The 24,161-nt window shown below is 43.1% G+C and overlaps 1 protein-coding gene across 1 annotated transcript in view; it reads left to right on the top strand.

Moving 5' to 3' along the window:
• RP9 (RP9 pre-mRNA splicing factor) overlaps positions 1–8,521 on the top strand; it is a 31,723-nt gene extending 23,202 nt beyond the window's left edge. Inside the window, exons 7-8 of the transcript XR_004682061.1 lie at positions 705–822; positions 8,446–8,521. The gene's annotated coding sequence lies outside the window, so the exon portion shown is untranslated. The remainder of the gene's footprint in view (positions 1–704; positions 823–8,445) is intronic.
• Positions 8,522–24,161: the final 15,640 nt, after the last annotated feature.

Genomic DNA, 24,161 nt, shown 5'->3' with positions numbered 1-24,161 from the left:
TCTCATACATCTCCTCTCGAGTGGAGCATTTTCCACTCCTATTCAGGAAGTCATTACAAGCCCTCAGACCTCCCTTCACCAAGATATCTACCAATCAGTCATCATAGTTGTTGCAGACAGAATTCTAAAATGGCCCCAAGATTTCCTGCTAATCTCGAGGATTGTTAATATGAATTTTTTCGTGATTAGATTATTTTATAAGCATAAGGAAAGGGAAATTATCTGGATGTTCCTAATGAAATCTGAACAGCCAGAGTTTTTCTCTGGCTGGGAGCAATATAGGAACTCAGATTCTAGGCCTGTGAAACATTCCTTGTGCCATTGCTGACTTAAAGATGACAGGGCTACAAGGGGCTACAAGGTGAGGAATGCCCAGACTCTAATTACTACAGCAAATCCTAGTTAGAGGACCCACACCAGCAAAGAAACAGGGAACTTTGTCCTACAGCCAAAGGGAACTTAAACCTCAACGACCTTGGATGCAGAATCTTTACCCAGAGCCTCCAGATAGGAGCCCAACCCTGCTGACATCTTGATTTGGGTCTTGTGGGACACTAAGCAGAAAACCCAACTGAGCCTGCCCAGATTTATGATCTATAGAACTGTAAGATGATAAATGTTTTAAGCCATTAAGTTTGTGGTAATTTGTTATACGGAAACAGAAAACTAACACAATGGTTTAATCAGGTTTCTCTTCCTGTCAGGCCAATCTCCACCTGTGCCCTGGACCCCAACTCTCAGCCAGCAGTGGAGGGCATTGATTAAGAGCACTGGCTCTGGAGGATCCACACTGCCTGGTTTTGAAATCCAGCTGCACCATTCGTGAGCTATCAGATTGTGCAAGTTGCCTGACCTCTCTGTGCTGCCATTTCCTTGACAGATAATATTTACCTCATAGAATCATCGAGAATTAAGTGTCCTGATAGTTGTAAAACATCTAGAACACAGTTTGGAACATTTCAATTGCTAAATGAACGTTAGTTGCTCCTGCTCTTACTTATGCTATCATCATTATCTGTTCCTGCTTCCTCAGGGATCTTCCTCCTTTCATTATCCTACTGCATTCTCTGTTGCCACTGGCATTTAAAAACTGTTTTGAAATTATAAAAGTAGGGGCACCTGGCTGGCTGAGTCAGTAGAACATGCAACTCTTGATCCCAGGGTTGTGAGTTCAAGCCCCATGTTGGGCATGGAGCCTTCTTAAAAAAAATTTTTGTTTCAGTAAAATTTTAAAATACATGATCATAAAAAGTTCCCAATTCAGAGCAATTACAGAGTAAAAAGTGAAAGGAAAATCTACTTTAAATGGTTTTATAGAGCCGTCAAGATCTTTTAAAAAATACATTACCAGTTTTTTTAATTAGTTTGACATAACTGAAAAACACTATGAATACTATTCTATGACTTCATCTCCCTTACTCTATCTTGGCAGTCTTACTGCTTACTACAAGCTTTAAATGGCCACAAAATCCTTGGTGGGAATGTGCTACTTAACCATTTAACCATTCTTCTTTGTGCAATTCAGTTGTTTCTTATTTATCCTTCTATGGAATGGTGATTTATGAAAAATATGTATGGGGTTGGTTGTTGTGGAGGGAGAACGTTCTCTGCCCTTCAAGGTCCTTCTGGCTGGACTAAGAATCAAATTGACATGAAACAGAATAACAAGAGAAAATCAGTTTCCTACGTATGAAATTCCAAAGACAGTGAAGCAATAAGACGCTTATATGAGCTAAGGACAGGAGTAGGGGACTGAGCAAGACATTAGCAGGGAGAGGAGAGATGCTTGGAAAACAAAGGCTGCCCTATTATGCAAATAAGTATCTTAGATAAAGAGGAATCTGTTAATAGCGCTCTTCCTGGTACAGGCAGGCAGTTGAGGGGGAGATAAAGAGCTTTTCCTCAATCGGTTGGGTTTTTATTGCTTTTAACTCAACATTCATGTCAAAGTGACCCATCTGAAGCAACCTGCCCTTAGCCCCCTACATGGTCATTCAGATGACCAAAATATATTTCTCGTATACGTTTGGTCTTTATCCACAGTTTCTGGATCACATCTCCCCAAAACACTTGGAATTTCATGACTGAGGAGAGCAATGGAAGAATTTTTTTTTTTTTTTAATATTTGGTCTCCTGTTCCTGGTTCCTGAAATCACTTCAGAGCCATAAAGGCAAAATGGGTGTTTTGTTACTCATAACAAGCCCCTTTCCACCACAACTGGGTTTATGTTAATGAGGTGAATTTTGGAAAACACCTAAGGATGTATAACATCAGGAATTTTCAGTCCCACACCCCTGATTTCAGGGGAGGGTAAAAGGGCAGGAGAGTGAAGGAATCACCAATAGGCAATCATGCCCATGTAATATGGAGCCTCTAGTATATTTGGAGAGCTTCCAGAAGGGTGAACACATGGAAGTCTTGGAAGAGTGGCACACCAGAACAGGGCATAGAAGCTCCTCACCCCTCCGCACATACAAGCAGCTGTTATGTCTGGCTGTTCCTGAGTTTTACTTTTATAGTAAGTAAAATGTGTGTATTCTCTGAGCTGCTCTAAGCAAATTAATCAAACCCAAAGCAGGGGGCATTGGAACATTCAACCTAGTCTATCAGAATCATACATAAGTGATAACCTGGGCTTTTGAGTGGCATTTGAAGAGGGGTGGGGCAATCTTGTAGGACTGAGCCCCTTACCTGTGGAATTTGATACTCTCTCCAGGTATTTAGTATCAGAATTAAGTTAAATTGTAGGACACCCTGCTGGTGTCCTGAGAATTCCCACATACACGTTGGAATTGGTTCCAAAATCTTCCATCTTCCCACAAACACTGTAATGAAACCCTATGAGTAAATATCTTAGTGTACATGTGTGCGTATTTCAAAAGAATAGCTCTTTAATAGTGGAATTACATATTTTAATTTTCACATATACTACCAAATTGCCCTCCAAGAAAGTCTGTATCAATTTTCACAACCTCTTACCTTGTTTAAAGGGGTCCATTTCCCTGCCCAAGAGCAACTAATAACCTCAAGATTCTTTCATCCCTTTAAAAAACAAAATCCTCCCTTGATCCCGTATCTGTCTAGCTCTTTCCTCTCCTTTACAGCAGGAATTTTGTTTTGTTTTGGGTTTTTTCTTTTAAGATTTTTTTTTAAAGATTTTTTTGGTGGGGGGAATGAGTCGGGGGCGGGGGGCAGAGGGAGAGAACCTTCAAGCAGACTTCCTGCCAAGCGTGGAGCCCGACTTGGGGCTCAATCCCACGAGTCACAAGATCATGACCTGAGGAAAAACCAAGCATCAGACACTCAACCCACTAAGCTACCCAGGAGTCCCTTACAGATTTTATTTTTAAAGATTTTTTTTTTTTTATTTGACAGAGAGAGACACAGCGAGAGAGGGAACACAAGCAGGGGGAGCCGGAGAGGGAGAAGCAGGCTTCCCGCTGAGCAGGGAGCCCAATGTGGGATTCGATCCCAGGACAATGGGATCATGACCTGAGCCAAAGGCAGACGCTTAACGACCGAGCCACCCAGGCGCCCCAAAGATTTTATTTTTAAAGTAATCTCTACACCCAACGTGGGGCTCAAACTTACAACCCCAAGATCAAGCACTGCATGTTCTACCCACTAAGCCAGCCAGACACCCACAGCAGGGTTTTTGAACCTTGGCCCTATTTATTTCAGGGGCTAAATCTCACTTGTGGGGGTCTCTTCTGTGCATTGTAGGATATTCAGCATCATCCCTAGCCTCTACCCACTAGATGCCACTAGCACCACCACTCCTCACTTGTGACAACCAAAAATATCGACATACAAAGGAATAAAACTGGAACCTTATCTTATACCACACACAAAAATCAACTCAAAATGGAGTAAATATTTAAATGTTAAGACCTGAGGGGCACCTGGCTGACTCAGCTGGTAGAGCATGTGACGCTTGATCTCAGGGTCATGAGTTCAAGCCCCATATTGGTCGTAGAGTTTACTTAAAAAAAATAATAGTAATAATAAAAAATAGATAGACAGATAATGTTAAGACCTGAAGCTACAAAACTCCTATAAGAAAACATAGGAAAAAGCTTCTTGACATTAGTCTTGACACTGAGGTCTTGGCTATGACACCAACACATCAAACTAAGAAAGCTTTTGCACAGCAAAGGAACAATCAAAATGAAAAGGCAACCTATGGAATGGGAGAAAATATTTACAAGCCATATATCTCTGATAAAGGGTTATTATACAAAATATATAAAGAACTCCTACAACTCAATAGCAAGAAAACAAGCTGATTTTAAAAACAGACAAAGGAATTGAACAGACATTTCTCCAAAGAATAACCATCAAGTACCTTAAAAAAAAATAACTGATGAGGGAAATGAAATGCAAATCAAAAGCACAATAAGATATTATCTCATACTTGTTAGGATAGCTATTACGAAAAAAAGATAATAAAAGTTGGTGAGGGGGCGCCTGGGTGGCTCAGTTGGTTGAGCGACTGCCTTCGGCTCAGGTCATGATCCTGGAGTCCCCAGATTGAGTCCCGCATCAGGCTTCCTGCTCAGCAGGGAGTCTGCTTCTCCCTCTGACCCTCCTCCCTCTCATATGCTCTCTCTCTCTCATTCTCACTCTCTCAAATAAATAAATAAAATCTTTAAAAAAAAAAAAAAAGTTGGTGAGGATGTGATGAAAAGAGAACCTTGTACACTGTTGGTGGCAATGTAAATAGGTTGAAGTTGCTACCAAAAACAGTATGGCAGTTCCTCAAAAACTTAAAAATATAATTACTTTTTTTACTAACCCCAAGTCTAAGTATATATCCAAAGGTATTAGAATCAGGATCTTAAAGAGGTACTGCACTCCCATGTTTATTGCAGCATGATTCACAATAGCCAAGACATGCAGACAATGAAAATGTCCATCATCAGATAAATGGGTAAACACAATGTAGTATTATTTAGCCATAAAAGAGAGGGAAGTCCTACAGTTTGTGACAACACGGATGAAAGAGGAGGACTTTATGCTCACTGAAATAAGCCAGACACAGAGGACAAATACTACATAACACCACCTGAATCTAAAATAATCAAACCTGGGCGCCTGGGTGGCTCAGTTGGTTAGGCGACTGCCTTCGGCTCAGGTCATGATCCTGGAGTCCCGGGATCGAGTCCCACATCAGGCTCCCTGCTCAGCGGGGAGTCTGCTTCTCCCTCTGACTCTCCCCACTCTCATGCTCTCTATCTCATTCTCTCTCTCAAATTAAAAAAAAAAATCTTAAAATAAAATAGTCAAACCCACAGAAACAAGAGGGTAGAATGGTGGTTCCCAGGGGCTAGGGTGAGGGGGAAACAAGAAGGTATCGAAGAGTAAAACGTTTTACTTATATAAGATAAATAAATCCTAGAAATTGACTTCATAGCATAGTGCCAACAATTAATAATACTATATCATATACTTAATATTTTATGAAGATCTTATGTCCTCTCTCTATATATAATTTTATATAGAGTTTTACATATATATAAATATAGAGAGAGAGTTATATATATATAGAGAGAGAGAGAGAGGGAGGGAGGGAAAGAGAGAGCATGCATGCATGCAGGAACAAACGTTTAAAGGTTTATGGCATAGATTGTGGGGAATATTTTCACAGATATATACTTATCTCCAAACTCATCAAGTTGTACACAATGTGCAGCAATCATACCTCAATAAAATGGCTTAATAATAAGATAAATAAAATGTATGGAAACAGCCTCATTTGGGGGTCACTACTTGAGCAGTTTCTTGAAAGAATTACCCATACAGTTGACCCTTGTCAGCATGGGTTTGAATTCTGTGGGTCACTTACACGCAGATTTTTTTTCTACAAATACAGTAAATGTATTTTCTCTTATGATTTTCTTAACACTTTTTCTTTAACTTACTTTATTGCAAGAATACAGTATATAATACAACATACAAAATGCGTGTTAACCAATTATGTTACCTGTTTAGGCTTCCAGTCAACAGTAGGCTATTAGAAATTTGGGGGTGGGGGAGTCAAGTTATACTCAGATTTTTACAAAGGGTGGCTTTCCTCTATGCCCACACAGAGCACTCTGTTCTCTCTTGCTCTTTTGTAAGAACAGTTCTTTTGAATCAGGCACCCAGTCTTATGGTCTCATTTAACTTTAATTACTCCTTTAAAGTCCTGTTCTCCAAATGTAGTCACACTGGGTGTTAGGACTTCAACATATGAAGCTTGGGGCATAATTCAGTCCATAACATCTCTGAAAGTGCTCTTGCTAGGACCACCAGTATTGCCATTATCAAATCTAACAAATCCTTTCTAGTCCTTTCTTTTTTTAGCATTTGATACTGTTGACCACTTTTTCATGAAAGATCCTTAGCAACTGGATTTCATGACACCCTTTCAGATGCTCTAACCAAACTATCTCATTAGCTGCTCCTGCTTACCCTCCAGTGTAACTCTTGGCTTCAGTCCTTTAAATAGGAATGTTTCTCACAGTTCTGGCTTAGACCTTCTCTTCACTCTTCTGTTCTCAGTGATGCTTATGGCTTAAAGTATCAATACTCTGATGATGACAGCCCTGAACATTCTCGAGAGCCCTAGACTTATTCACTTCGATGTCCTGTAGACATTCCACCATTCTATCGGCTCTCAAGCAAGATACCTTCAGCATTTTTTTACTCTAAAGATGGTGCCAACAGTCACCTCAATTCTGAATCAGAAGCCTAGCCCAATCCCAGAATCTCTCAGCTGCTCCTCCTGTGTGCTTCTCAATACCAAGGCACCTAGCACACTCTAAAGTGACTAATTCCTTGCCTGACTGCCCACTAATCTGGTAACTTCTTGAGGGCTCAGACTATGCTCCCTGTTATATCCTCAGCCTCCAAAACACTGAATGACATATTAGTATTCAATATAATCTTACTGAATGGATAGATTCTCCATTGGAAGTACCAGTGCATACCAGTGGATACCATACTGCACCGCTTGTGTCCACCCACTCATGAACCGCAGGCCCAACCCCACACGTGGTGTTAGATGGAGGAGGGACAGTAAATTACCCCTCCAATTGAGAAGGTACTTTGAAACCAGAAAACAAAGCAAGCAACTCCCTACAGTTTACAATTTTCTTTAGGGTAACTCACTGACAGGGAATCAGATGGTTTACGATCCAGGCATCCACACAACTATTACCCATAAAGTCCAGAACCTTAGTCCCCAGATTTTATAGAGCAAGGGGATACAGAGGACATTATGATGAGGTCAAAGGCTCTAACACACGTGTAGCAGAACTCAGAACGCAATCTGTACGTGGTGGGGTGGGGGTGGGCATAGAAAACTGTTATCTCTAGTAGTTATTTAAAAAATTAACTACATAGGGGCACCTGAGTGGCTCAGCTGGTTAAGCGTCTGCCTTTGACTCAGGTCATGATCCCAGGGTCCTGGGATCGAGTCCTGCATCAGGATCCCTGCTCAGCAGGGAGCCTGCTTCTCCCTCTCCCGCTCCCGCTCCCCCAGCTTGTGGTCGTGCGCGCGCTCTCTCTGTCCAAATAAATAAAATCTTTTTTAAAAAAATTAACTACATAATGGGGATATACCATAGAAGATATAGCAATTATCATTAGCACAAAAAATGTACACCATGGTTCAAAGGTGCGACAAGTATGCCTGCTTCATGTGTCATGTCATGAAAATGAAAATAGTACATTGGGTATAAGCAGATAACCTTCTCCAGCCATAGGTTACATAGGATACAGGCCAGAACTGGAGTTAAAGCAGTCCTGAGCTGGGAATAATGCAAAGTCATACATCTTTATGTAAAACCGGCTTTGTAATACTGTCTTCCTTGCCTCCACAGCATTGCTATCACATTTTACATTTCACTATGCTATCTACAGAAGTATTAGGTTAGTATAAGGAGTTACAAATACAGGAAGTATATGTTCACACAGCTTAACATAGAGACAACACTGCTGCTCCCATACATATACTCATATATGCCTCCAAAGAGGCATTGTTGGTCACACAACAATAAAATCCCACATCTGAATGCTACCATGCCTTTTTCTTTCAAATATAGGGAGTCTTCAGCCACATATAAATCTTTTTGGTACCTAGTCAGATTTAAACTCTTACCATTTATTGAGACACTGTTGATTACAAGTTGACCATCTAGGTCTTAGGTTTTAAAAGCATGAAAAATGGTTTCCCTGGGGCGCCTGAATGGCTCAGTTGGTTAAGTGTCTGCCTTTGGCTCAGGTCACGATCCCAGGGTCCTGGGATCGAGCCCTGCATCGGGCTCCCTGCTCAGCGGGAAGCCTGCTTCTCCCTCTCTCATTCCCCCTGCTTGCGTTCCCTCTCTCACGGTCTCTCTGTCAAATAAATAAATAAAATCTTTTAAAAAAAACTGTTTCCCTAAAGTTTCCTTTGTTTCAAGGAGTACAATGGGTGGAACTACAGAAGACACTACTACAGACTACTCCTGGATGGATCCATCAGTGAACCTACTCTATGCCTGGTTTCCATTTATACAAAATGAGTAAGGTACCTTCACCATTCCCAGAGTAGTTCCTGTTTATGGGGAATCCTTCATCTCTTTATTCCATCCTCAACTCCACCATCCTTTTCCCCATATGTAAAGGTCCCTGGAGATTATAAGACAGTAATATACATGGCAGAAGTATTCATGAATGACCCAGCTCTACTGGTGGTGTTACCAGTGATGTGGCTATTTTGAGACGGGAAAAAATGCTTGAGAATCACACAACCACGCAATTGACTTTATTTGCTGTTTTATACCTTTTAATTCCAAAGGTTTTGCAATGTCACATTTTCTTTTTGTTGGTATAATCACTTTATTAGTTCAAATCAAGGGACTTTAAGCCATCATGATGATATACTATTTAGCTCTTCTATTATGTAGCTGGAACTCAGCAATTTCTTTCCTATGAAATAACAATGGAATACTACATTTCCTTAAATTGATTGTGTAACAGACTCAAGATCTACAGAGAATCATTACTAATGTCGTTAGTTTCCATCTTTAGGAGAAGGTTGAAGGTCATGACATTTTTGCCTTGGTTATCGGACTTCCCTTTATAATCACTACAAGGCAGGATGGCCTTTAAAAGGCCAGGAACTGCTTACTCCCTGACACTCCAGGCCTAGAGGTTGAAGGTGGGGCAGGGATACTTAATGCCAAAACTCAGTCTGAAGGAGAGCCCGTCATGCTACTAAGCCCCTTAAGGGAGACCCTGAACTTCCAGTACCCAGCTCTACCACCACTAAACTGGGACACTTTAAGTGAAGCCACCAGGATAACTTACAAAACCCCATATAACACACAAGACTACCATTCACAGCCCTGGGAATTAAATGTGGAAAATCAGCATAAAAATGACATTCCACAGGACTGAAAGGCTTTGGCTCCAATCTACTTGTAAGCGAGGAGCTATAGATCTACAGGTCTATAACGCAGTCAGAATGCTGCCATTTTTCACTGCCCACAAGCAGTGTTAGTTTTGGAGGGCAGAACACACACTGAGTAGGAAACCCCAAACAAAGCCCTAAAAGCCAATCATGAGACAACCAAATTGGACACAGGATAGATACCTGTGTACAGCAGGTACAGAGCATCTGCCTCGATCTGTTCGAAACTTTGTAAGGTACCTCAGTTTTCCATCTCTCACAGTTACCTGAGGGAAGAAGGGACTCATGCATTAAATTACCCAAGTTGCTTAAAAACAAAAGGGAAAACAGAAATCCAAAAAACATCTTTCAAAGAAAACCACGTCTTTCAAGAAAAATCTATCATTCAAGATACTATTCTGTATGATTCTACAGTCCAGAAAAAAAATCATTTGAAAAAAACAATAATAAGGCACAATCTAGACAATTCAGCCTGAAAATTACAATCTTAACCATGTAACCAAGAGTAAACTGAAGTTATTTTCTTCACAGGGCCGTGACAGGATGGAAAAAACATCCTATACACTGATGGGAAATGACAACAGAGGCAACTGAGACTTTGAGAAGACTAAAGGTAAGATGGACAGTGTTTTGGTTTAAAAACTAAGACTGGAACTTAATTAAATTTCCCCGGGGACCCTTATGCATCCTATTCATCACTTACCCACTTCATTTCATTTTTGCGCCCCAGGTATAATCATCACCCAGGGTCTACTTTGGGCCCTTCCCACTCATTTGAGCCCCCTCCCTAAACATAGGGTGGTCCAAACTCAAGCTTCAACCAGATGTGCAAGATCCTGCTAGTCCAGCCGACAACGACACAGTAAAGCAAAACAATTTCCCTTCCCAACTTTACTTTTCCATGGATGTTATCATTTTCTATAGGTATTCAAGTTCAAATCCTAGCCTTTTTTTCTTTTTCTTTTTTTTTTAAGATTTTATTTATTTACTTGACAGAGACACAGCGAGAGAGGGAACACAAGCAGAGGAAGTGGGAGAGGGAGAAGCAGGCTTCCCGCGGAGCAGGGAGCCCGATGCTGGGCTCGATCCCAGGACCGTGAGATCATGACCTGAGCCGAAGGCAGACACTTAACGACTGAGCCACCCAGGCGTGCCCCCCAGCCTTTTTTTCTTAAAGAGTCAATTTTGTTAATGAATTCTCTGAGATGTATATCTTTTACTCCCATGTGAGTTAGGACCTTATCACTTTATATGCAATGTTCAGTTAAACTGACTTTATACAGGGGTTTCAGCCATACAGACAGGCTTCAAATTCCTCCTACACTCTACCATCAGCTAAAGATGCCTAGAACACTTTTCTTCCTGCCTTTCTCTATTCAGTTTTGGCACCTCCTTATTGCCTACAGGACAAAAATCTAAAAAGGAAAATTTCTACTATTTTAGCCTATTCTGCTCAGACCCACTTTCCCAACTCATCACAGGTCTCCCCTCTGGCTGGCTGTTCTCAGGCTCAATCCCTGGAACACACTTGACCTGCGCTGGCTGCCCATTTGAGCCCATGCTACTCTCTCCATTCTCACTCCAAACCACAGCCCCCAAATTTGTATCAAAATTCACCGCCTCCACGTGGACTGCGTGTTCTCAGCAACTCCATCTAGATCTATGTCCATGATTCTTTTCTCTCTCAGCCCCCCTGTCCTTTACCACCACCCAGCTCTCCATCATCTCCTACAGTTCTTTCTTTCTTTTTTTTTTTTTTTAAGATTTTATTTATTTATTTGACACAGAGAGAATGAGAGAGAGAAAGCACGAGAGGGAAGAGGGTCAGAGGGAGAGGTAGACCCCCCGCTGAGCAGGGAGCCTGATGCGGGACTCGATCCCAGGACTCCAGGATCATGACCTGAGCCGAAGGCAGTCGCTTAACCAACTGAGCCACCCAGGCGCCCCAGTTCTTTGTTTCAAATTACATTACAGTTTCCTAGAATGCAGGACCTCAAACCTGGGATCTCTGCCAATCCTACAAACATGGGCACCTACAGTTGTTGAAAAACATACTTTCAAAATGGAGAAATACTATTGATCTATGATGGCCTTTGCATCCAGGACCCAATATGGAACCACCACAGACAACCACACAGGACAAGCCCGTTAGTCACTTACATTCCCACGCCTTGTGAGAGGCTCTCTTGGACTCCAGTCCCTCCCCTCGGAACCTGCCATTCTGTCCTGTCACTGCGCATACCATGGGGATGCTCTCGTATTCTCCAAGCTTTAACCTGTACTTATTTCTGGTGGGCCACACAATAAGTTGGGGAGGCAGAGAGCACTCAGGTGGCAGCCTGATGATCCTGCCAGCCTCACGATAAATCCTTCCTTTGGAAGATGTCACAGGGCCCAGTGGACTAACTTCTTCAAAGAGGCATTCTGTCTCATACATTTCATCTTCAGCTTCCTCTTCCAACTCACAGTCTTCTGAATCCTTGGGAAGTACAGTGTTCAAGGCAGCATTTTTCTTCAATAAGTAGACTGTGTTCCCACTTGAGAAGTTGCTCAGGGATTTCTGCTTCCTGCCTTTCACAGTTTTTTTAATCTTTGCACACTTTTTGAAGTTCTCATGATCCTCCTCCTCAATCTCATCATTCACGGTCATTTCTTCTTCATCTGTTTTCAACTTCCCATTCGTGATGGTCTTCCATGATCCCTTAGTTTTGCAGTCTGGTGATGATTCTTCATCTTTGCAAGGCATTTGCTCAGGGGATTTCTCCAGCTCTGCCTCCTGCCACCAGCTCCTATCACACTGAATCCCTTCATCCACCCCCCTGCTGTTCATCTGGGCCAACCAGGCAGGGCGAGGAAGATACTTTGAATAGCTGTCCCTCTCTACCACCTCATCCAGTTCCCCACACCTGACTGCCTCTTCTTCTGTTGGCTTTCTGCTTTCTGGTGAGGACTCAGGGGATTTCCCGTGCTCTGCATCCTGCCAATGGCTCATATCACATTGAATGCCTTCAGTGACCTGGCTGAACTGGGCCAGGGAGGTAGGGGGAAGGACATAATTCTCAGGGTAGCTGTTGCTCTCTACCACTTCACCTTCATCCACTTTCACAGGGAAGCCACGGCCCCCACTACCATTGTCTGGCATGCTTTCCCCAAAGCTAATGGGACTCCGGGATTTGGACTCTAGGCTCAGGTCCTCAACGGCTTTATTGCTGGAACAGACTGGCCTTTCCTGCTGGAGCTTATTGCCATCTCCAGAAGACGGGCACAGATTGGAGTTCAGGGTATCCTGGACTTCATCTTTGTCTTTCGCTTCATCTGGAGAGGACAGGAATTGGGGAACAGCTGCATAGCCTTTTTCTTTACCCAAGTTCATGTCCATGATGGAGCCCAACTTTACCACCTCATCACATCTTACATCATGACACGGCTCCGACCAGATAGTGCTTTCTTCATCGTTACTCGTAATGCCATCTGCACCCTCGTGACGGTTACGAAGCACACTTGTACTCTCACGAGAACTCTGTGACATCCCACCATGCTGCACCATGATGTCTGGCATGGCTTTACCATAAGCTAGGTCATACAAATGGACAGTTTCCTTCAAAGTCTTCCAGAACTGTGTTACAGGGGATCCTCTGCTCTGTTCTAGCCTCATTTCCCCTTTCCCAGATGCATAGTTTACTTGAGGTGATGTTCTATACACAGTGTCAGGAGAAGGGCTCTCACCATGTAGCTGCTGCTTCTGGGCTACAGATGAAAAAAACCCATCTGTTGGTTCAGGAATGTTGTCAGTTTCTGTGTCAGTATTAGAAGTCGGGATACTGGTCACCATACCACCTTCTGAGTGGGTGTCTTGTTTCTGAGTCCTGTTTTCAGCCTGATGAGGTTCAGTCTGAGTCTCTTTCGTCTTCGTTTTCTTTCCATAGCCACTACACTGACGGAACTGTGCTGTGTTACAGAACACAGGTCTTCGGTTAAGCGCAGTGGGCAACGGGGACTGAGGGATGAGGAAGCCAGGAGACTCACTGAGTACCACTGAATATGGAAAATACAGACTTCCATTTCTGAAACCTAGGAAGAGAACACAGTAGTCAGCCACTCGGTCTCCCGCAGCCAGTCACAACATTCAGCCGGTACGCAGTCACGTGGCCACACCGATTGGTAAAATACGCAGTTTCTTGCATGCCAGTTGGTAGCTACTGGCCCCCACTTCTCCCTGGATATCCTCAGGATCTGAACGGTGGGACCTCCAGAATCCTCCTTCACCACAAGAGCAAGCATCTGTCTGATGGGTTGGTTGCCAGGCCATCAGATAGTCAGCATATTATGAATCACCCCTACTTAGTAGTGACTTTTTCAGAGAGACTTAGCACCCCCCAAGCATAATTCAGGATTGTTGTGGCTGAGGAAAGAATAATTGTGTCAGCACTTATAGAGCAAAGAACAAAAGTACAAGCCTTTCTAAACCTGTTCATTCCGCACCATTCATTCACAGATACAGCTTCCCGTTTCCCAGGCTGCAGAAGTAAACAGTGCAGTGGTGCCAGTAACACCAGATGCATTTCCGTCACACAAATTCACGTGGGCTAAGACACTGGATGTCGTACAACCTATTTATACAACTGACAAAGATAAAACTTTTAAGTATATAAAAGCAATAGTTATCCTGAGATCGGTGTCAGTAGGCAACTTACTCAATATGGTGAGGTTGATCTTATGAACTCAATTTCACTGTTGGATTGCACCAAAACGCCTCTTGGACCTGGCTAAGGTATTTATACATACAAGCTCATGTATTTTTTCCTTCATTGAAAGGAAGCAGACAAGTCTCAGCTTGGAGTTCAACATTGTCTACAGAGGTTAGAAGTCAACAGAATGAAGTTCGTGTAACTACAGAGACAGATAACTTCCCACCATACATGTTGTACTGTATCACACAGTGGAACAAAATACCTTAATAGCAGGTCCCTGTCACTAAAACCCTCGCAGGACCCTATCAGGCAACCTCTACAAAAACACGGGTGTTGGGGTTTTTCTCCCCCCCAATCAGCAATATCTATGGCTACTCTAATGCCTTCCCCCTTCTGCAACCTTGCAAAGGACTTTAAGTCATCTCCCACGTTTTTACCTCAGTAACTCCTACTAATTTCCTTGACCCATCTCCTTGATGTATCATAGGTTAGTGATCCACACCACTACTAGAATTATCTTTCTGACCCAATTCTGATCCCTCACTCCAGAGACAGATCTGAAGGGCTTGTCACTGCCAGTGAGGAAATGAGGAACAAGGACTACATTCCTTAGGATGCCAAAAGGCCCTCATTATCTGATTTGTCACTCTATCATCTCACTCTCCCACTAAGCCTGTAGGCTCTAGCTGTATGTGGGTTCCCCCTCAGGGCAACTACTCTTCACTTTTCTGGGACATCCTCTTTCCATACTCTCTTGTTGAGTAAATCCCACCATTTGTGACAACAGATGGACCTTGAAGGCATTTTCTTAAGAGAAATCAGTTGGACAGAGAAAGATAAATGCTATATCTCACTTAATGCATAAATTCAACCCTCTATTTCAATTGCATAGCACTGTGTACTGCATATGTAATTAACATTAAAAGGTAGTAGACACCAGATTCTGGATGTGTAAGAAGCTTGGAAGTCACTTACTCCAAACAAAATAAAAAACCTGAACTGAAAAAAAAAAAAAAAAATCAAGAACTCTTTTCAGATCCTTCGCAGCACTAGGTTACAGGGCAAAGTGCTACCCCCAATGTTGGCGAGATATGTGACTGTAGACAAGCACAATTTACAGGAACACAAATCCAAGAGATAAAAATTCTATGGGAACTAGTTGTAGGGTAGGGAAACCTGAACTGTTATTGACAAATTGCAGGCTCAGGGTCAACACATCTGACAGTTCAAAACTGCAAGGGGAACCTTTGCTTTTTTTGAGTTTTATCTTCAATAGCTCAACCCGTTCTCACAGTAAATCTAGGAGAAAAATGCCCTGTGCTTCCCACAGGGAGAGTGGGAACAAGAAGGCATTGTGATATATGCCAGGAAAACTATTTTTGGCAAGGCCATACCTCAGAACAAGCTAGTTAACTAGAGCCTAACTGATGGTGGGGTGGGTAGGCAAATACTTATCTCAAACCAACCCTAACCACCCTTCCCTACCCAATGGGAGGAGGAAAGTTAAGTAGATGTGTAGTTCATAGTCCAAAGGCACAATCTCACTAAAAGACTGAGACCTAAAACTATAGTCCTTCAATAACCATAGGACTATGATCCCTGTCCCACCTCCACAACTTAACACATTACTAAAGCCTACTTAAAGCATTTCTTTTTATCCAGTACAGAATGCCTGGCAATCAAGAAAACATTACAAGATATACAAAAGCCAAAACCTGTGTTAACAAAAAATTCACTTTAAATATGAAGACGGGGGTTCCTGGGTGGCTCAGTCGGTTAAGCGTCTGCCTTCAGCTCAGGTCATAATTCCAGGGTCCTGGGATCGAGCCCCACATCGGGCTCCCTGCTCTGTGGGGAGCCTGCTTCTCCCTGCTTGTGTTCTGGCACTCTCTCTCTGTCAAATAAATAAAATCTTTAAAAATAAATAAAATTAAATAAATAAATATGAAGACAGGAAGGCTGCCTGGGTGGCTCAGTCAGTTAAGCATCTGACTCGTGATTTCAGCTCAGGTCATGATCTCAGGGTCATGGGATTGAATCCCATGTTAGGCTCCCTGCTCAGCGTGGAGTCTGCTTGAGATTCTCTCTCTCTCTCCATCTCCCTCTGCCCGTCCCCCCCCAATAAATAAATCTTTAAAAATGAATAAATATGAAGACAGGAATGAAATAAATGCATGGAGAAAGATGTACTATACTAATACTAATCAAAAGAAAGTGGACATGTTTTATTTCTTTCAGACAGAGCAGACTTCAGAGCAAGGGAAATGATCAGGGATACAAAGTGGCATTATATGAAACATCAATTCTTCACTGAAACATAACAATCCCTAAAGTGTATGCCCTTAACAGAGGGTGAAACTATGGGAGGCAAAAAGTGATAGAACTGCAAGGAGAAATAAAATGATCCACTATTACCATTGGGAGACCTTAACACTCCTCTATCAGAACAGGACAGATGCAGTGGGTAAAAAAAGCAGCAAAGACAATCAAACACAACACCCCCCTCAACCAACTAGAAATAACTGACATCCACACAGATTACTTCATCCAACAGAATACACATCTCCTCACACCCACATGGAACATTCAGCAAGACAGACTATATTGTGGACCATAAAACACTTTTACAAATTAAAAAACATATTAATCAAACAGTGTCTGCACTTAACCTATAACTGAATATAGAAAACAAAGATCACTGTAAAATCCCAAATACTTTGAGATTAAATACACTACTAAGAAACACTGAATCAATGAAGAAATCTGGGAAGTTCTAAATATTTGGAACTAAGTGAAAATACAATTTGTCAAAATTTGTTGGATGGCACGAAGGCAGTGTTTTTAATTTAAAGCTTTGTAAAGATCTAAAAATCAATCATCTAGCCTCTAACTTAGGAAAGATAAAAGAAATACTATGAACTCTGTTCCAAGATTCCATAACCTAGACAAAATCAACCAATTCCTGGAAAGGCAAAGTTTGCCAGATTCACACAAGTAGTAATGGACATTTCCATACGCCTATACCTATTAAGTTAATCTATTAAGACCTATATCTATTGTATCAATAACTGATTATCTTCCAGAACAGAAAGCGCCAGGCTCACTGGTGAAATCTACCCAACACATGAGAAATTACAAATAGATCTACAGGATAGAATAGAGAGCTAACACAGAAACCTACATAAAGGTGCTCAACCAATGTTTGACAAAGGAGCAAAGAGAATACAATGGAGCAAAGATAGTCCTCTCAATAAATTGTCCTGGAACAACAGGACATACACGTCCAAGAAGTGATTCTAGACACAGACCTTACAACAAACACCCTTCACAAAAATTAACTCAAAATGGACCACAGACCTCCATGTAAAACGTGGAAACCGTAAGACCTAGAAGATAACATGAGAGAAAACCTAGATGACCTTAGGGATACTGACGACTTAGCTACAATACCAATCCATAATCCATGTAAGAATTGACAAACTGGACTTTTTTTTTTTTTTTAACATTTTATTTAGTCATTTGACAGAGAGACAGTGAGAGAGGGAACACAAGCTGGAGGAGTGGGAGAGGGAGAAACAGGCTTCCCCCTGAGCAGGGAGCCTGATGCGGGGCTCGATCCCAGGACTCCGGGATCATGACCCAAGCCAAAGGCAGACACTTAACGACTGAGCCACCCAGGCGCCCCTGGACTTTTTAATCCCCAACCCCACCACCCCAAGCTGGACTTCTTTAAAATCAAAATCGGCAAAAGACACTGTCAAGTGAAAAGACAAACTACAGACTGGGAGAAAATATTTGTAAAATACATCTGATAAAGGACTGTTATCTAAAACATCCAAAACACTCTTAATACCAAGAAAACAAAACTCCAAATAATAGGCCAGACCTTAAGAGACACCTTAAAGATATACAGATGGCAAATAAACATGAAAATATGCTCCACAATGTCACCATGGAAATGCAAACTAAATTAATGAGATACCACTACATAGGTATTAGAATAGCTAAAGTCCTAAACACTAACACTAAATGCTGGTGAAGATGGGGATCAACAGCAACTCATTCACTGCTGTTGGGAATGCAAAATGATACAGTTACTTTGGAAGGTTTGCTGTTTTCTTCCAAAACCAAAAATACCCTTGCCAAAACCTGAAAAAAACCAAGCTAGCCTTCAGTAGTTGAGAGGATATCTAGTGTCATAAAACCAGACGATGAAATGTTCAGCAGTAAAACCAAATCATTTGCAAAATTATGAAAAGACAAGAAGAAATCTTAAATGCCCATCATGCAAAAGAAGCCAATCTGGAAAATCTACATGCTATATGATTCCAATATAACTTTCAGAAATAAGCAAAGCTATGGAGATAATAAAAAGATTAGTGGCTGCCAAGGGTCAGGGAGGATGGAATCATTAATAGGTAGAGGAAAAAGATGCTATTACCAACTGGGAGCAATGACCAACTGGGTGGCTCAGGTGGTGGCACTGGACTCTTGGTTTTGGCTCAGGTCATGATCTCAGGGTCATGGGATCGAGCTCCGCATCCAGCTGTTAGCTTAGTGTGGAGCTCAGCACTTGAGATTCTCTGCCTCTGCCCCTCCACTCCCTGCCTGCCCCACTCCTTGTCACACCTAGTTTTCTACCTGGAAAACAAGTTGCTTAAGGTACACAACATGTTTTATCTACAAGAGGGTAGCAAAAGAGTAGATTTAACAATCTTTACTAGAGGTGAGAAGGGTGAATCACCCCATGGATCCTCCTGCCCTGCCTAAAGCCCCCTCCCACCCCATAATGCATGAAATCCTAGAGGTCTACCTCCCAAACATTTTAAGACTCATCATTCTTCTCCCAAAGTATTTTTTTGACCTCACCATGACAGCTTTTAGAATTTTTAGGCCTTGCTGAAAAAATAGGACTAGGAGCTCTAAGGTACCTCTACCAGACTGGTCTCATAACATAAAATTTTGGTTTGACTCCTGTGTAACTCTGGGCAAGTCCCGGACTCTGAGCCTCTGTTCCCTCACTTGTGAAACACAGCAATGTTACCTAGCTCATGGGGTTGTTGAGGTCAAATGAGAGAGCCTACTTCCAGTATTTGGCAGAGTAAGTGGCATATAGGTAGAATTCCAACTTTACCTATTAAGATGAACTTCAAACACTGCCCCTGTGTGCTGCCATAATCTCTTTTGTCAGGACAGGGTGAGGAAAGGGAAGTCGTGGATTAAGGTATTGCTCTAGGGGGAGGGTCCCTAACCCCACTGAACTTCTCAGATTTCTTACCTGCCCCAGGAACAGAGAATGGATTATAGGTGGGATTCTGGTACCAGGGACTCGGGTAAGGCTGCTGGCCCACAGCATGCACATAAAAAAAGGGTCTGGCGTTACCACCCTCAAAGTGCGCGTTGTTTTCTGAAGAGCAGTTCATTTTCTAGGCTGAAAAACAGGTGTTCATATTTAGGAAGGGGCAGTGGCGCTCAGCGCGGCCAGGAAGGGAGAAATCATCCTAGGTCCCTTTCAGAACCCCAAGTCTGGGTGGCAGCGTCCTCACCTTCTCTTCCCGCTCGCTGGGATCGGGGACACAGGGCAGCGCTGCCCATGGGCGGGGCCGTATCCTGCCAGAGCAAGTCTCTGCTCCCTGAGCGGCAGCAGCAGCCCCGAAGGAAGACTGAGGCCTGGGAGGCCAAGAGGGGAGCTGTGCGGCGCCTGGAGCGCGTCGGGCTACGCCCAGGAGCTCCACTCGAGGGCGGTGGCTTGGGCCCGGCCTGCAGGCTCTGGTCCCCGCCTGGCCGGCGTGCCTATCCCGCCCCTTCCCGGCTCTGGAGGAGCCCCTCCCCTGGGCCCAGTGTCTCCTTACCCACGGCTCACACCTCGCCCCCGTCCCACAAGCCAGTCTACCCTGCTCCCTCGGGACCCGCATCCCCGCACCCCCGCCTGCTCCAAACCTACCTCGGCGACCCCGAGAGTCCCCGGCACCTGGCGCCCTGGCTCCCGCCCTTACGTACCCTGGCTAGCACGCGCTGCCTGCCTATTGCGCAGGCGCCGCCCTCCCGCCGCTGGCCGGTGCATGCGCTCTGGGCGAGGCCCGCCGCCGGGCTGCTCTGTCCCGAGGCACCTGGAGAAGCTCAAGAGTGTTCCACACCATGCTAGCTCCAGTGCGTGGACGCCCAGGTGTCGGTGCTTCCAGAGGACCGGTCGGTCCCTGCGCCCCCCGCTCTCCCAGACCGGCCCTTCCATTTGAGTGTGTTCAGTTAGGACAGCCTATGTTCCCTCCTCTGAGCTCCTGGTGTCCTTCCTTCCTCGGGCCTAACGCCTCCGACACTTAGGAAGAGGAGCTGACTGAGGACACGGGGAGAGGAAGGAGGAGGCCAGCCTGGACGGTGCAGGCCTGAGAGGAGGCGATTCACAAAGGAGGGGCGCTCCAGCCTGCTTCCCGCTGAGGCGAGTAAAAAGCAGGGGTGCAGAGGCTCTGGCAGTCAGGGCGCCATTTGGGGCGAGTGAGGGCCAGGGGGCCTGGGGAAGTGGGCTGTGAGCGGGTAGGTAGGCGGTTTGAGGGAGAAGCTGGCGCGCACGGACTCCGCTTTTCTTTTGCACGTGGGAGAAAGGAAAGACTTCTGGGAGAGTAGTTCACGGGAGTCGTGGGGTGGGAAGGAGGATTGTGAATTTTTTGTTTTGTTTTTAAAATTTTTTTTTTTTTAATAAATATGTAACTCCATACGGAATTCTCTTTTTCTTTTTCTTTTTCTTTTTTTTTTTTAAGATTTTTATTTATTTATTCATGAGAGACAGAGAGAGAGAGAGGCAGAGGGAGAAGCAGGCTCCCAAGGAGCAGAGAGCCTGATGCGGGACTCGATCCCAGGACCCTGGGATCACGACCTGAGCCGAAGGCAGACGCTTAACCATCTGAGCCACCCAGGCGCCCCTGTTTTGTTTTTTAAAGAGAGAGATTTCGGTAGCTTTATGGCCAGAATGGACAGACGGGGAGATGTTACCTATAGTGGAGAGAGAAGGGATGTTAGGAAGATGTTCTGAGGAAGCGCAGGGCAAGGTTAGCTAAACCTGGCTGCAATGCTCTGCCTTGGACAGAAGTTACTGGGATAAGAGGGAAATGAGGTCCTCAAGGCAGGGATTTCAGTGCTTTAGCATCGAATGACTTTGATTTTTTTCAATGGAGGGCAGGAGTAAGACTTGCAGGGACCACTGAAAATTTGGAATGGGTGTCCACATTATTTGGTGGAAATTGTGTTTGACGGAATTTGCCATGGGTGAAACAGAATAAAGATTTTCTTTCACATAAAGAACTCTGCAGGTAGACTGCCTGAGTGCGGTTTGGTGGCACCTTGGCATCACAAAGTACCCAATCTCTTCCTTCTTCAACTTGCCTCATGATCCAAGATGCCTGTTGCAAGCGCAAAGCAAGGGAAGGGGCGGGGAAAGGATTTAAAAAAAAAGAGCAGAAGGGCCCACAGCAACTTCTGCTCTGTGATCAGTCTTGTTCTTAAGGAGTTATACTAGAAAACCCATGCAATATCAGATTATAATCTCATTGGTTACCCATAGCTGAAAGGAAGTTTGGGAGCTCTTCTCTTTTAGTAGGGTGTCACTTGGAGTAAGATGGGATGCTGTGACTAAGAAAGAGGGGAGAATCGGTGTTAATTGGGCAAATAACTGTTACATTGCTTTAATGAAAGAAGCAGTATTTTCCCACTTTCCTTTACTTATATAAAGCCCAATCATTCCCTTCACAGCTAATTTTCTTTTTTTTTTAAAGATTTTATTTATTTATTTGAGAGAGAGAGAATGAGAGACAGCAAGAGAGGGAAGAGGGTCAGAGGGAGAAGCAGACCCCCCTGAGCAGGGAGCCTGATGTGGGACTCGATCCCGGGACTCCAGGATCATGACCTGAGCTGAAGGCAGTCGCTTAACCAACTGAGCCACCCAGGCGCCCTCACAGCTAATTTTCTTCATAAAAGGTCATAAACACTCAGTCTTCCCCACCTCCCACTCCTTCAGTCACTGTAAATCTAGATTTTGTTACCATTGTGCCCACTTATCCACCCTCACTAAGGACACTAATGAACCACTTGCTGCTAAATGGCATGGAAACTTCAGTCCTCATGTCACTAAACCTTGCCTCCCAGGTACCAGCCCAACTGGTTCTACATCCTGTCTGCTTGCCCTTCTTTTTTTTTTTTTTCCTGCTCGCCCTTCTTAAAATCTTTTACTGGCTTCTCTTCCAAAATTTCTCTCTTTAATGTTCATATTCTCCATGTTGTGGTCCTTAGGTTTATTCTCTCTCATTCCACTTTCCCTCTCTGTATTTTCACCCATTCTCAGGGCTTCAAATACAGCATAATGCTCACTCCTAAATCTCGATCTCCATTGTATCTATCACATTTATACCCCAACAGAAGACTTTTGTTGTCGTTAGGGCATGCTCAAATGATGATTTCTGTTCACAGCCTTGGGCGAAAGCAACATCCCAGTGTACTGTTAACCTCCACATCTGTCATAGCAGTTGGGAAGCTCTATTAGATGTGTGTGGATAGACAATATGTGATCTAGAGAATAAGTTTTCAACCCAGCCCATCAGGTGGAGTTGTTGTAGGTTTGAACTTGTTCTCTGGCAGTGTTTTTGTGGTATAACTACTTTATGTTGCCAAATAGTTGAGGAACCATAATATTTAACAATATTTAGGCCTGGGAGCAGGGTACACAATCCTTGAGAAACCCCAAAGTATACCCTCTGAATAGAAGGCCTTTCTACCTTCTCTTGGTGGGACCTCCGGGTCCAGATTATCCTTAGAAATAATGTATTAGGTATTCAGTGCAGTTTAATCTCTCCTACTCTTCTTTCCCTATATAATTTTCTTTTTTCAGTTTTTCCCCTAGATTCTGCTGTTTTCATTATAGGCAAGAGAAATGGTTAAAGAAAAATGGACTGTTTATATATACATTCAACAATAGAGGTGTTATTATCACTATGCTTTTTTAGTAGCCAAAGAGTTACCTGGGTTCAACTAACTGCTTTGATCGTTTGGGGCGGGGGGGAGCTTATGCCTATAAACTATTAAAAGCAAATGCAAAATTTAAATAACAGTGATATGGAACTAGAATATTTTAAAGATCATTTAAAAACATACAAGGATGCAAAGAAGGTGTTATGGCTGAGTTGTGTCCTCTTAAAATTCATATGTTAAAGTCAAACCCCCAGGAGATCACAATGTGACTATATTTAGAGATAGGGCACTTAATGAGGTAATTAAGGTAAAATGAGATCATTTGGGTGGGCCTTTATCCAGTATAACTGGTGGTCCTATAAGAAGATGAAAAGACCCAGACATTTGCAGGCAGACAGACAATGTGAGGACGTGCTGTGAAAGCAGCAGGTCATGAAGAGGCCATGGAAGAAACCACACCTGCCAAAACTATGATCACACCAGAACTATGAAAAAGTAAATTACTATTATTTAAACCACTCAGCCTATAGTATTCATTATGGCAGCCCTAGCAAACTAATGCAGAAGCAATTAATATAAGAATAGGATAGTGTGTTGTATGTGTTGTTTTCAGTACCATAATATGAAAAAAGAAACAACTCTTAGAGCCAACAAATAAGCCAGCATAATTCATGCATTCTGGTACAACTGGCTTTCATTTCCAACAAAAAGGAATATGATTATTCTTGTACATTATTATTAAATATAACATTTCTTAATTCAGAATATTCCTACTAGCTCTACCTCCACCAAATGTAGGTTTTTAGGAAATTAAGCAAAACCTCAAATTTTCTTTGAATTCCAACAAATTAATATGTAAGAAGCAACTCAAACCTATACTTCTCTCTAGAGAAGGGTAAGGTCCCTAGATAACTACAAGGTGGAAGCTGGTCACCAGAAAGACCAAAAAAAAATAGGATGGTTTGAACTTTAAATTCCCTTCTTCACCTTCCCAGAGGGGAAGGTTGCTGAAGATTGAGTGGGGAAAAAACAAACAACACAAAACAAACTTGAACGAGGAGATTGAGAGAGATTTGTG

This window comes from Mirounga leonina, unplaced genomic scaffold, assembly GCF_011800145.1.
Source record: "Mirounga leonina isolate KUSES-001 unplaced genomic scaffold, KU_Mleo_1.0 Mir_174, whole genome shotgun sequence".
NCBI classification, from domain to species: Eukaryota; Metazoa; Chordata; class Mammalia; order Carnivora; family Phocidae; genus Mirounga; species Mirounga leonina.
This window is presented reverse-complemented; position numbering and strand designations above follow the sequence as displayed.